Genomic DNA, 13,004 nt, shown 5'->3' on the forward strand with positions numbered 1-13,004 from the left:
TGAAACACTATTGAAGAGATCCACACTGCAGTGCAGAGACATTATAGAAAAAAAGCGATCCTTTATGGTAAAGTAATGATTCTCTGCAGTAAGGTGCAATATCTTCCCAAGACGACATTCCTATAACATTTTACAGTTTCCTTTGTAAGAGTTCTTAGACAGAGAGATGGAGAAAAGCCTTGGGGTACTAAGGAGGAATCAGAAATTGCTCTGTTTGCTCAAGACAAGGACAGGAAGGAGAATAAAAAAATCTCATTATAAGTAGCGTTTTCAGTGCCTAAGTACCTAATGGATCATACTTCAGCAGCACTAGACTAGCATTCCCCTCATTGTGTTCCAACTGCAGCATTCCTCCCCCCAACCTGGTCTCAGAGCATTGAATATTATTCTGTACGTAAATCCGAGACACTCCATTCATATAGTATGATATGTTACATTTCGTATGGTACTGTATGTATTAATTTGTGGATGTCCGTCACCCATTTCGTATTATATGTGACAAATTACAATTCGGATTATATGTTACGAATTTGCAAAACGTACAATATGTTATGAAATATGGTCTATGTTATCAATTTGCAAAACTTACAATACGTTCCGAATTTGCAAAACATACAATCTGTACGAATTTGTAAAATGTACAATATGTTACGAATTTGCAAAACATATGATATGTTACGAATTCTAGCTAGGTGGCTAATGCTATCTAGCTCGTTAACATTAGCTAGGCTAGGGATTAGGGTTAAGTTTAGGAGTTAGGTTAAAGGGTTAAGGTTAGGGTTAGCTAACATGCTAAGTAGTTGCAAAGTAGCTAAAAAGTAGTTGAAAAGATGCCAATTAGCTAAAATGCTAAAGTTGTCCGTGACGAGATTCAAACTCACAAACTTTGGGTTGCTAGACATTTGCGTTATAAGCCTACCCATCCACCCAGAACAACCGCCCTACTTAAGTAACTATCTGTCTTTTGTAACCATAACAAACGTAACATATCATACTAAATGGACTGTCTCGGATTTACGTACAGAATAATGGGAAATGCTCTGAGACCAGGTTGCTCTCCCAGCTAATCCAAATAGCTTCATTCCATCAGAACATTACTAGCCAAGCATACCACAGACGACACTGCTACATCAACACTTAATGTATTTATTGATGCTTTGATTTATAGATTTTCTATTATCTCACATGAGTAAGGAATACTGTAAAAGCATGTTGCCTAATAGGGGATGTCGGTACATGTAAAGGGTAATGAGGAGTGATAAACTGATGTGACTAACTAGCCATATTGTTGGAGTGATATGCCTGAGCATGTATTTACATGAAACATGAAACACATTATACATTTTGTTCCTGGCCTGCGAAAAAAAAGGATACAGTTCTTCAACTGAGACAACCCAACTCAAATGAATGGTAGTCTTGAAATATACAGGAGCTGAGTCGTTTGTTAGCCCTTTGATGGTTAATCGAACGTCCAAACACCCACTCAATTCACATCACGCTAGAGGTGAAGAGAGCCTTACAACACTCACGTTGAGGCAAAGAACTGCAATCCCATTAAAAAGAGGGAAACATGAGGCAAAGGTCTCCAGGGGCAACACTTTAATAAAACAGACGCAAATGTACATAGTGGAATGCCATTTCCATTTTGCAGCTTGCCTTTACATTAACCTGCAGCATCAGCAACTTTAACTGCAGCTCTGGGCAGCGCCTGCCTTCAAGGGGATGACAACACAACGGATTGGGGGCAAGAGGCTGGGAGGGAGGGGGGGGGGGGGGGGGCTGTGGGTTAATGCTCCTCGCCTCAAATGTCAACAAGCACATTTATGAAATGCTCACTCCATCAGGCGTCCTCAGAGGACAGCCTCAACAAAACTGGTGGTGTAACATAACGTGGCAAACAGAGCAGAGCCTCACTAGAGAGGGGCAATTACTGTACTGGATGTTCTGCTACTTGGTCTGTAAGGCTGACACCAGACCCATTGAGACCTGGCAATAAAAACTAGAATGGTCATAACTTGCTAATTTTTTACAATTATTTGTGTTTTCCTTTTCTTTCACACCAAATAGAATCATACACACAAACAATAACTACATCTCCTCTGCCCAGACACGCATGCTCACACCTCCATCCCTATTGCCTGCATAATTGTTTTCCACATGACCTTAAATTGTACCAATTCGTTTTTCTCGATCACCCATGCTATTTCAATATTTCAGTAATAAATCCTAAAATTTTTCCATTGTGTTAATGATGGCAGATTGATTGATGAGAAGAGAATCGTCCAGCCAATTGGGTATCTCTATCAAGGCGAGACCCAGAAGCAGACACAGGAGGCAGATGGTTTATGTTTATTAATCCAAAGTGGTAGGCAAGAGAATGGTCGTGGACAGGCAAAAAGGTCAAAACCAGATCAGAGTCCAATGGGTAGCGAAGAGCAGGCAGAATCAAGGTCAGGGCAGGCAGGAAAGTAGTCCAGAGTCAGTCAGGGGTTAGTACCGGGAGGATTATAAAAAGAGAATAGAAAAGGAGCACAGGAAAAACACACTGGTTGACTTGACTAAACATACAAGATGAACTGGCACAGAGAGACAGGAAACAGAGGGATAAATACACTGGGGAAAATAAGCGACACTTGGAGGGGGTGGAGACAATCACAGGAACAGGTGAAACAGATCAGGGCGTGACAATCTCACTACATCCCCATGTCTTGAAATATTCAGACAAACATACTTTTAATCAGTCTACATTGTAATACTTCTGACAGCCAACTTCCTAGCTCTGCCCTTAACTTTTGGACTTTAAAGCATTCCCAGAAAGTATGGATTATTGAGTCATTATTCAATTTACACTTAAGACTCTGCTGTTGTGCTGTAGAATTTGTGAATTTTGTCTCTTGTACAATACATTCTATGTATTAGTTTATACTGGATTAAGCATACTTTTTTATTCATTGTAATTCCGTTAGTTATGCTCCTACATTCTTGTGCCAACATCAGTTCTTTTTAAGTCTTGGTTCCAATAGTTTATATATTTTTCTAAGTGATTGTATTTTGGAAAGGCTCTCTCTTATATAGCTTACCTATCATATGAACATCCTTTTCTGACTCAAATAAGATTAGCTCGAGGATGCTCTGATGGCCAAATTATTTGAAATCAAACCTTCATGATAAGTAAGTTTTAATTTGCATGTATTTGAAAATATATACACTGGCCAGTCCAAAATTGATTTTTAATTTTGCAATTTAAAGGAACAGTCGAGCATGCTTTTGAGCTATAAACTCAGCAAAAAAAGAAACAACCCTTTTTCAGGACCCTGTCTTTCAAAGATAATTCGTAAAAATCCAAATAACTTCACAGATCTTCATTGTAAAGGGTTTAAACACTGTTTCCCATGCTTGTTCAATGAACCATAAACAATTAATGAACATGCACCTGTGGAACGGTTGTTAAGACACTAACAGCTTACAGACGGTAGGCAATTAAGATCACAGTTATGAAAACTTATGACACTAAAGAGGCCTTTCTACTGACTCTGAAAAACACCAAAAGAAAGATGCCCAGGGTCCCTGCTCATCTGCGTGAACGTGCCTTAGGCATGCTGCAAGGAGGCCAGGGCAAAAAATTGCAATGTCCGTACTGTGAGACGCCTAAGACAGCACTACAGGGAGACAGGACGGACAGCTGATCATCCTCGCAGTGGCAGACCACGTGTAACAACACCTGCACAGGATCGGTACATCCGAACATCACACCTGCGGGACAGGTACAGGATGGCAACAACAACTGCCCGAGTTACACCAGGAATGTGTGCTCAGAGTGTCCGCAATAGGCTGAGAGAAGCTGGACTGAGGGCTTGTAGGCCTTTTGTAAGGCAGGTCCTCACCAGACATCACCGGCAACAACGTAGCCTATGGGCACAAACCCACCGTCGCTGGACCAGACAGGACCGGCAAAAAGTGCTCTTCAGTGACGAGTCACAGTTTTGTCTCACCAGGAGTGATGATCGGATTCGCGTTTATCGTCGAAGGAATGAGCGTTACACCGAGGCCTATACTCTGGAGCGGGATCGATTTGGAGATGGAGGGTCCGTCATGGTCTGGCCGGTGTGTCACAGCATCATCGGACTGAGCTTGTTATCATTGCAGGCAATCTCAATGCTGTGCGTTACAGGGAAGACATCCTCCTCCCTCATGTGGTACCCTCCTGCAGGCTCAACCTGACATGACCCTCCAGCATGACAATGCCACCAGCCATACTGCTCGTTCTGAGTGATTTTCTGCATGACAGGAATGTCAGTGTTCTGCCATTGCCAGCGAAGAGCCCGGATCTCAATCCCATTGAGCACGTCTGGGACCTGTTGGATCGGGGGGTGAGGGCTAGGGCCATTCCCCCCAGAAATGTCCGGAAACTTGCAGGTGCCATGGTGGAAGAGTGGGGTAACATCTCACAGCAAGAACTGGCTAATCTGGTGCAGTCCATGAGGAGGAGATGCAATACAGTACTTAATGCAGCTGGTGGCCACACCAGATACTGACTGTTACTTTTGATTTTGATCCCCCCTGTGTTCAGGGACACATTATTCAATTTTTGTCAGTCACATGTCTGTGGAACTTGTTCAGTTTATGTCTCAGTTGTTGAATCTTGTTATGTTCATACAAATATTTACACATGTTACGTTTGCTGAAAATAAACGCAGTTGACAGTGAGAGGAAGCTTCTTTTTTTGTTGAGTTTATAAGTTGCAGGTTGTCTTAGACCCCTTGCAGAACCTGGGGAGAGCTATCATATACTGTACTCTGTACCAACTTCTGCCTACAATTGTATTACTAAAGGAGAATTTTTAATACCTAAACAAAGAGTCTGTGTTTTCTTTCTACTACCAATATATACGTTTGATAATTATATAGACCTGATCATCTGTTGAAGAAATTGACCAACACTAACAAAATTGCAAAAGGGTTTTCTAATGATCAATAGCCTTTTAAAATTATGAACTTGGATTAGCTAACACAACGTGCCATTGGAACATAGAAGTGATGGTTGCTGATAATAGGCCTCTGTACGCCTATGTAGATATTCCATCAAAAATCTGCCGTTTCCAGCTACAATAGTAATTTACAACATTAACAATGTCTACACTGTATTTCTGATCAATGTGATGTTATTTTAATGAACAAAAAATTTGCTTTTCTTTACAAAACAAGGACATTTCTAAGTGACCCCAAACTTTTGAACAGTAGTGTACATGCTGATTTAGAAATCAGAGCATGTCAGGCTATACTGTAGCCATACAACATTTAAAGCCATAGAAAACATAGTGAGTTAGGTTGAAATGGAACTAGGAGAGACAGACCTAGAGGGAGGGATGGAGGGGACAAGGAGGAGGAGGGGGGAGGAGGAGAGAGAGGGGATCTAGGGAACTAGGGAGCTAGAGAGCATACAGCAACAGTCCTCATTCCGTTCCAGAACTGTCATGGCCAGGTCTTATGGATGAGCAGGAGACACCAATGGGGAGAGTATGAGACAAGCTGCTTAGGCTCTGGTGGGACTCCCAGCCTATCAATACCATCAATCACCTGCCCCAACACGTCACAACGTATTACTACTGTCACTGAGATGCCCTATAAAGGAACATGACAGGTACTCTCTCTAGACCTTTGCTCTCATTGCTGCCCCCACTTTAAGTAACAACTTAAGGATTGGAAAGAATGCTGCTCCAAGTTCTAATCAGAACATATCTCACTTGAATAAGGCCCACCTGCCGTTTTCTCTCAACTGATAATATCGATGTCTATTTAATATCTCTAATTTGATCACTTTCTGTCTTTTCAAAGTTTGTTCATTTGTGTTAGGCAGCTTGTGGCACCATTCTGGCAGACCGTTTGAAATTAGACTCAGAGTGCCCCCACTAAGCTCTCCTCATAGCATGAGATTTAAATGATGAAACTGATGTGGATTAATAAATCATACCGACAAATTGACTCCTCTGTCTGTAAGAGAGAAAATAAGAGTTGAAGAAGAAGTGAACTCGGTTTAATCACTTTCCCGTAGTTGGAAGATCCGAATTATGAGGCTGAACTTGTCGGCTCTTGGTTAACAAGATGTACTGTGACCACAGGCGTGCAGAGAGAGACGTAGAGAAGAGTTGAATGGAGAAAAGGCCCAGGTCTCCACTAATCATTGCACGATGAGCCCTTAAGCCCAAAGTGGATGGTGGGTTAGAATGTTGCGTCCCTGAAAGACAGATCCAGCTCATTTAAACTTTAGGGCCAACAAGAAGCAGAGGAAGAGAGGGAGAGAGAGAGAGAGAGAGAAAGAGAGAGTGAGAGAAGCCAGGAGAAGATAAATTAAGCCAAAGTTGTGACATCATGCCGTAATATTTGACTTTGACTCCATTTTCATAACTACTGTTTTTAACTTTTCTCTCTCTTCTAAAATTCAACAATATCTGTTTGATAAAATGCACCAAATCAAACAACCTGTAGATCGACTGTTCAATGCCATCTATGTGAAAACACCTATAGCGTATCGTGTCCTTCAGGACACCATCTCACTGTGTTGTAGTGCACGGACTTCTCTCCTGATGAGAAGCCTAAACCTACATGCTGGCAGTACAGTGTTGGACAGTACTGCCATCCATGCGTGATATCACTGTTTCTTAATCCCAAAAGCATACCACTATTTGACTGAACTACATTTGCAAACTGTCATTCCACTTCTGGTTTTGAGAGTCACGGTACACTTCGCTGAAATATTCTGTGAGTAACCCTGACCATCTATATCGTGCTGGAGACAAAGATAGGAACATTCTTTCAGCCTGCTGTTTAGCTAGTTAGTGCTGAACTGATACTGTATGTACACTAAGTTGTTAGTAGGAGACACACACACACACACACACACACACACACACACACACACACACACACACACACACACACACACACACACACACACACACACACACACACACAAAGAACATAACTTGAAGCCATCACAACACTTCACATTAGGAGTGTGCCAAAATGTGTTTACGTGGCAGATTCAGCTATAGCACTTCCAGGGAAAACACAAACTGCACATACTGAAATATCAACAGCAGCAGCAGAGACCTAATGCCATGGATCTCATTAGCACACCTGAACCATGCCCTATGATTCTATGCTAATTAAAGACGCACAGACAAACAAACAAATATAACTTAATGTTGTACACTGTACGCAATGAAAGTGAATTACTTTTAATTTGTCTGTGACTTCTATGTCCTGCACTATATTAGACAATGTGTGTGCGCAGTGAAGCACACAAAACAAGAGACAGAAAGCAAGGAATGACTGGTTGATCTATGTCCCTCCTAGTTTGAGTCTTACTGGCCTGAAGGCTGGCTTCTCATCTTCCTCCTCCTCCTGCCGGCCCCTCAATCACTCCCATATCCCCCCCAAAGGTCCCCAGGTCTGCATGTACAGTTGAAGTCAGAAGTTTACATACACTTAGGTTGGCTTAGGTTTTTTTCAACCACCGCACAAATTTCTTGTTAACAAACTATAGTTTTGGCAAGTCGGTTAGGACATCTACTTCGTGCATGACACAAGTAATTTTTCCAACAATTGTTTACAGACAGATTATTTAACTTATAATTCACTGTATCACAATTCCAGTGGGTCAGAAGTTTACATGTACTAGGTTGACTGTGCCTTTCCACAGCTTGGAAAATTCCAGAAAATGATGTCATGGCTTTAGAAGCTTCTGATAGGCTAATTGACATCATTTGAGTCAATTGGAGGTGTACCTGTGGATGTATTTCAAGGCCTACCTCCAAACTCAGTGCCTCTTTGCTTGAAATCATGGGAAAATCAAAAGAAATCAGCCAACAAATGGTAGACCTCCACAAGTCTGGTTCATCCTTGGGAGCAATTTCTAAATGCCTGAAGGTACCACGTTCATCTGTACAAACAATAGTATGCAAGTATAAACACCATGGGACCACACATCCATCATACCGCTCAGGAAGGAGACACGTTCTGTCTCCTAGAGATGAACATACTTTGGTGCAAAAAGTGCAAATCAATCCCAGAACAACAGCAAAGGACCTTGTGAAGATACTGGAGGAAACATGTACAAAAGTATCTATATCCACAGTAAAACGAGTCCTATATCGACATAACCTGAAAGGCCGTTGCAAGATCGAATCCCCGAGCTCTGTCGTTCTGTCCCTAAACAAAACTGACTTGCCTGGTAAAATAAAAAATGTTGTGGGGGTGCTTTGCTGAAGGAGAGACTGGTGCACTTCACAAAATAGATGGCATCATGAGAGGGAAATTTATGTGGATATATTGAAGCAACATCTCAAGACATCAGTCAGGAAGTTAAAGCTTGGTTGCAAATGGGTGTTCCAAACGGACAATGACCCCAAGCATACTTCTAAAGTTGTGACAAAATGGCTTAAGGACAACAAGGTCAGGGTATTGGAGTGGCCATCACAAAGCCCTGACCTCAATCCCATAGAACATTTGTGGGCAGAACTGAAAAAGCGTGTGTGAGCAAGGAGGTGTACAAACCTGACTCAGTTACACCAGCTCTGTCAGGAGGAATGGGCCAAAATTCACCCAACTTATTGTGGGAAGCTTGTGGAAGACCCAAGTTAAACAATTTAAATGCAATGCTACCAAATACTAATTGAGTGTACGTAAACTTCTGAACCACTGGGAATGTGATGAAAGAAATAAAAGCTTAAATAAATCATTCTCTCTACCATTATTCTGACATTTCACATTCTTAAAATAAAGTGGTGATCCTAACTGACCTAAGACAGGGAATGTTTACTAGGAGTAAATGTCAGGAACTGTGAAAAACTGAGTTTAAATGTATTTGGTTAAGGTGTATGTAAACTTCTGACTTCAACTATATCTGTCCCCTCAGCCTCTGCCATGAGTCACAACCTGAGGGATGAAGCATCACCATGCTGAAAGGGCTCACCCAGTTTACCTCCTGTCAAGTGTCATCATCATCATATTCTCTTTGTACCATTGCCCCCTCTAGTTAGGCTCTGCCACAGAATTTTGATTCAAGCGCACAGTGACATCCCCATCTCCAAAAGGAGCCTATGGAGAAGAGAATATACGGTGTTCATTTGTTCATTTGGTGGTTACGAGTTGTTTACAGTACCATGACAACAGTGCCATGACAACAGTGTCAAAGAGTCAAGATGTCTTTTGATCCATTGTACATGACTGCTAGATTATGTGGGTTACGCAGTTCAATGCCAGACTAAATAATGTAATGCTGTGGGCACTGTAGGAGGCTGTGAGGTCACAAACAATGTTCCGCCCCCTAATTCCCTACAGGTGGAGTTTCATAGATAGAGAATCCGCCTTGGAGAAAGAGAAAGGGAGAAACAAAGAGCAGAAACTCGGCTCTAACTCATTACCCCGACTAACTCATCCCCCGTGCCCTGTTTATTTTGCTCATATCCCAAAAAATCCAGAGATATACCATTCCACAGAGACCTCCCAAACATGCCACTTCAGTGGGATCAAGCTTGCTGAGTCATGAGGGAGCAGTGAATAGTAGCTGCGTCTCAGAGAAAAAGCTTACTTCCTTCACTCTCTGTTCTCTCAAATCTGTCCTCCTCATACAGTTCCATATTCCCTGCTGGACCTGTAAATCTGAATGTCTCACTCCTCGACCGCCTAGCTGTGTACTGTGACGGAGGCTCTTTGCTCCATATGTCTGAGCAGATGAAGAAGCTGGCTGAGGCAAGTCGTTTTTCCTGTGGTCACACTCAGAGTCCAGGGAGGGAGTCATCTCGTTGTGAGCCCTGTATCATGCAGAGCACAGGACAGAGAGATGGAAGGGGAAAGCGGCGCAGACACACAGGCTAGTCTGTGTCCAATGAAAGCATGTACGGTCTGTATTTGAAGCATTGCAGGGGTTTTTCTCCTCTTTGCAGGGAGGAGACACCACGGGCAGGCAAAGGGGCCTAAAGAAGTAGAGTTGATGGGAGATGGAATGGTAAACGAATCCACTAAAGTCAGAGGTATAGCACCTCTTCCTGTGACCTCATAAGGAAAGGACTTTAACAGCATCAGTCCACTCTAACCTTCAGACAATACGAATGGTGTGGAGGACGAAAAGCTAATAAAGAAGTATATAGACATACAGTTTTTTTTACCCTGCCTTTTCCAAACTGTTGAAACCGTTCCTCTGCTCTGCTGCAGAACCAGACACATCTCTGAGGTCAGTGTTCTGTCTTAGGTGGCCTGTGGTCGAGGTAAGGCCTGAGTTCTGCTCTGCAGCTGGACAGAAATAGTGCCTGCCAACCCATTTTACTATGCTGCTTTTGTAGAGCACTTAACCTGCCATATTCATTACAGGAGACAAACCCCGCATTATCCTCCCCCTAGAAAAAAAACGGTGAATCTACTAAGCATTTGACGTCAGGAGGCGTCTTTTGGACGTATTTATTTAGTCCCCCGGACGGCCTTGATTTCAAGTATATTTTTGGTCCGGTCCGAACCGGCCTACATTTGGCCCAAACATAGATGTTCACATTTGGTCTGGACCGGGCCTTGATTTAGCCCAAACAGATCTGAACCAATCGTAGACATCTATGATTCACAAGTTTGGACAGCACAGTACAGTAGAGCACAGCAGATTACAGTACATTACAGTACACAGTAAGGTAAAAATAAAAAAAATAAAAAAAGAGTATAGTACACTAAAGTACAGTAAAGTAAAGAAAAGTAAAGTATAGTGTACTGTATTGTACCCTACTTTACTCTAATGTATTCTACTGAACTAAACTGTACTCTACTGAATTAAACCAAACTGTGCTGTATTCTTCTCTAGATGTCTATGATTAGTTCTGATTTGGATCTGGTCTGCACCGACCAAATTTGTACCTGTTTGGGGGTGGGGCTCATTTGAATAATACCATCATGCTTTGAAAGTGTTGGTTTTACATATACATTTTGGTCATTCAGCAGACACTCTTATCCAGAGTGACTTACAGTCAGTGCATTCAACTAAGGTTGATGAACAACTACATATCACAGTCATAGCAAGAGAAAATCTGTAACCGTTACTCAGAATGTTATTGTAGTGGAAGTGGTCTGTTGGTTTATTCTGTATGTTGACTACTTTAAGCATCATCAACATCTGGAAAATATTTATTCTAACCTTTCATTCAGCAACTGAAATGAATGTGTTGTCAACTTCTGGAAAATATATTTTCAATGTCTTTTCAATGTAATTTTGCTTACTGGCAAGTTGTAACTATACATCTTTCATGTGATTTTTTATCTGCACTCACCAAATTTGGGGGCTTCAGTTTAGTTTTAACTACAATGATCACATAGGCCTATTTCTGACCCATTCAATATTGTATTTTTTACTTGATCTTTTTTAGTAGACTGTGCACACAGGCACTCACTCACACACTCACACACGCACAAACCCAAACACACACACAGTATATGAACTGCATCATTGCCTTGTACCCTGTTTTAAAGCAACTAATCAGCACAGCTTTGTGTTCAGTCACAGTGAGCAGATGCACGTAGGTCCTGAAATATTGATGAGAGTGCTTTGATGAAAATCTACGTTGCATTAAAATTAGATATGTCTTCTCTTGACTCAATTTCATCCTGCTTTGACATAACTTATTCATTTCTATTTTCTTTCGTTCGTGAACAGTTTGGAGAGCATGGTCTATATTTTACATGCCATTACAGTAGCCTATCAGTGAATATACCAGTTGATAATGGCGTTTGATTGAGCAGAATTTGATCAAATATAAATCACTGACACCTGAGTAACCCTCGATAACAGTAATATTTTCGATATATTCCAAGGTTATGTAGTCTTTCCTACCTGTTCAGTGATTCTGTGTTGTTTCCAATAATTTGACAAAATCACAATGGAAAAGGCTATCTGGAAAGTCTGGATACATGTAAAACTATTGAAAAGAATAGAGATATGTTTAATTTCTCAATACGATAAGTAGCCTACCATTACAGCCTTCGGGTTGGTGTCGCATTGCCAGTTATTATACAGTGTCCTGAGTAGGCTAAGTCAATTCAACATATCCCGACGTAAGTGAGTAAATACATCACACATTGGCTTGTCCGCAAGGTAAATGTGCATTTTCTCACTTAAAACAAATACACCTTTTTCATTTAATGATAGCATAGCACCGCATTCTCTCATCAGAAACACCTCAACGCCGAGGCAGCCTACACTTCTCTCCGCTGCCGTTATGGCTAGGGGAGACCTGTTACCTTAACGCAATTATGTGCACAACACAAACAGCAGGTTGTTGCTTGTGAATGAAACATTGCAGTATATCATATCGACAATGGTGTTCCATGCCTCATTGACACATACACAAAACATTGGACAACAATAGATTTACAACCAGACACACACAAAACACACATTCTCACCAGAAAACAACGTTTCTTCTTGCTCTTATTTTCTTCCGACTTTTGATTTTCTTTCCGTCAATAGGCGCTGTTTTGGCCCAACTGATTTCTCCGGCAATTCTTATTCCACTGGATTTTGAAGTGTTTTTTTGTTACGGGGAAATTATGAGAGGGAAAGCGCTGTCATCGTGGAAAGCCTGCCCTCTTCAAACTAACCTTCCCGCCCCCTCCTTCTACCCTTCTCAGATTGGTGCTGGCTACCAGCAGATCCCCCACCCCAGAGGTGTGTTTCAAACCCGTCGTCCCTCATCACGTAGACACGGTGACAGTGGACATCCGCCGAGGGCTCCCGGGTAGCCTACTGGTTACCAATAAACACTGGTATGCCGCTCACGGCGGTTGCAGGCTCTGTTCTCTCACCTGTTTAGATGCAGACTGATGCTCGACCTGAAACTAGAGTAGCAGGTTCGTATTTCCAAAAACACTGTTTGCGCACATGTTCAACTACTGTTGCTACCATACATGTTCCCTAAATCAATATGGAAAACAGTCACAAAACAACTTTAACATGTCTATTGCCAAACA

At 41.8% G+C, this 13,004-nt stretch overlaps 1 protein-coding gene across 2 annotated transcripts in view; it reads right to left on the reverse strand.

Annotated features, from left to right (window-relative positions):
- The window catches only part of LOC139537134 (gamma-aminobutyric acid receptor subunit alpha-3-like), a 160,878-nt gene extending 148,088 nt beyond the window's left edge, over window positions 1–12,790 (reverse strand). Inside the window, exon 1 of one of the 2 annotated variants that reach the window (XM_071338083.1) lies at window positions 12,441–12,790. The gene's annotated coding sequence lies outside the window, so the exon portion shown is untranslated. The remainder of the gene's footprint in view (window positions 1–12,440) is intronic. The other variant, XM_071338082.1, reaches the window with a different exon arrangement.
- Between the last annotated feature and the right edge of the window lie 214 nt (window positions 12,791–13,004).

Source organism: Salvelinus alpinus, chromosome 13 (assembly GCF_045679555.1).
Source record: "Salvelinus alpinus chromosome 13, SLU_Salpinus.1, whole genome shotgun sequence".
Lineage (NCBI taxonomy): Eukaryota > Metazoa > Chordata > Actinopteri > Salmoniformes > Salmonidae > Salvelinus > Salvelinus alpinus.